Genomic DNA, 2,395 nt, shown 5'->3' on the forward strand with positions numbered 1-2,395 from the left:
CAGCTTAGAAGGGAGATTCAATCTTTTGAACAGAGAGATGGAGACCTTTTCTTCGAAGCATGGGGACACTTCAATGAGCTGATTCTCAAAGTGTCCACATCACAACCTATCTCAAGATGATCAAGTACAAGCTTTTTATCAGTTTAAATGACATTAACAAGGGTATTGTTGATTCAGCTTATAGAGGTGTGCTAATGGAAAAGAGTAGTGAAGAAGCCATAGAGCTCTTCTAGACATTGAGTGAGCACTCCCAACAATTCTCCTCCAGAGGGAGGCAAGGAGTAAAAAGCAAGGGCATGTATGAAGTCAACACAAATGCCGGAATTCAAAATTAGATGGCTACTATGAATGAGAGATTTGATATGCTTGTAAATGCCATGACTACTCAGAACATCTCTCCCATTCCCATTTAGTAAACTACACAAATTCAGGTATGTGCCATATGTTCCCATTCTAATCACACTATTGAGACTTGTCCGATGTGTTCATTTACAGATCAAGAGCAAGCAAACTATGTGGGACAGAACAATTATCTTCCCAAGAACAATCCATACTCCAACACCTACAATCCCGAATTTCTCATCATGTAACAATCAGAATGTTCTGAACCCTCAAAGGCAGTAGAGGAAATCTCAACAAGCAGTCCAACCAGTCTAGGAGTCAAAGAAGAATGACCTGGAAAGTATTGTATTCCAATTGGTGACTTCGCAACAACAAAGGATGGCTTCGCAGGAAGAGTTTATGACTGAACAAAGATAATTCATGATTGAACAAAGACAATTCACAACTGATCAAAGACAAGTCAATGCACTGACCAGTCAAGCTTTCTTAAAACTGGAAGCACAAATTGGGCAAATGGCCAGGGAGCTGAGTGAAAGCAAGAAGGGTGAATTTCCAGCCAAACAATACCCAATCCAGGGGGTCACCAGCAACTAAAAGCTACAACAACTCTCAGAAATGGCAGGATCATAGGAACTGAGGAGACAGTTCAAACATCTCTAGATGAAGCCTCAACATCCAAGGTAAGTAAAATGGAGAAGGTGAATGCACCACCCTTTCCTCAAACGTTAGTAAAGCCAAAGAAAGAAAAACAACTTCTTCACATTTTTGAGACTTTGAGAAAAGTAGAGATTAATATTCCTTTATTATATGCAATTAAACAAATTCCATCATATGCTAAGTTTTTAAAGGATTGTTGCACTCATAAAAGGAAGTTTTAGGAGCATGAAATAGTGGCTTTAATAGATGACGTAATTGCTGTGTTGTTAAGAAAACTACCACCAAAGCTAAAAAATCCAAGTAGTTTTACCATTCCTTGCAGGATAGGAGACCATCTTTTTGAGCGTGCATTGCTGGATCTAGGAGCAGGGGTCAATTTGCTGCCAAACACCGTATATGAAACACTAGGTTTGGGAGAGCTTCAACCAACTTCTATCACCTTGCAATTGGCAGACAGAAGCGGTTGTGCAAATTTATTTAACTCGCAAGTGCACGAATCGATTGTAGCTTAATGGATTGCAAGTGCGAGGTCGATCCCCCAGAGAATTGTATTCTTGAAAGAGCAATTTAAATCTAAACTAATTAAATCCTAACCTAGTTCCAAAAAGGTTTTGAATTTTGATTTTTTGAAATTAAAAGACAAACATAAACTAATTAAAATAAACTAGGAGATAAAAGACTAAGGTTTGAGAATTCACACTCATCGAAGCATAACAACATACTTCATGTTTATCAATATTAATCTGAAGTTCTCACAATTAAAAGCTTAGATATGTTTTACTATTCTTCAACAGTCAATCAAAATCATCTCATGTATCCATTCATTGCACAAATCACAAAAGGAATCCAATATCAATTAAATCATCAGATGTATCCGTAAATCACAAAAGATATTGTTGTGCAAATATCTACCTAAATTAATTGGTAAATAATTGTACGTTTTACCTGCAAGTGCACAAGGTCAACATAGTAGTATATGGTGCAAGTACAGGATCATTCCCACGAGGATTGCTGAATTTTCGTTTAAAAATAAATTCCTTAAGTAAAACAAAGATTGATTGAGTTGATAATGATAAAAAGGTAGGGCTTTGATATCCACCACTAATTATATTCAGCTAATATAACAATATGCCAATGCATTGATCATGTTATGCATATCTAATGTTTGTCAACCTAAGGGCATCAGTGTATACTCCTTAAGCTATAGATTTCCCTAAGCAACAAGTTTGGCATGAGTGTATACTCTAACTCTTTTCTTTCCTAAATGATTTAGCATGGTATATACTAAGTCGTTCTTTAGAAAATCATATGTTCTATGGAAATTGACAAACATAGAAGGCCTAGGGCATGGGTGTATACTCCCGGTTCCCCAGGTTGATTAACCCAAGAATCACGG

The 2,395-nt window shown here is 36.9% G+C and overlaps 1 non-coding gene across 1 annotated transcript; it reads right to left on the bottom strand.

The window, feature by feature from the left end:
* LOC132180160 (small nucleolar RNA R71) lies at positions 1-108 on the bottom strand. Its single transcript, XR_009440053.1, has one exon. It is a non-coding gene; the product is annotated as a small nucleolar RNA R71 (small nucleolar RNA).
* Between the last annotated feature and the right edge of the window lie 2,287 nt (positions 109-2,395).

The sequence above is a fragment of the Corylus avellana genome, chromosome ca4 (genome assembly GCF_901000735.1).
Source record: "Corylus avellana chromosome ca4, CavTom2PMs-1.0".
In the NCBI taxonomy this organism is placed as follows: domain Eukaryota; kingdom Viridiplantae; phylum Streptophyta; class Magnoliopsida; order Fagales; family Betulaceae; genus Corylus; species Corylus avellana.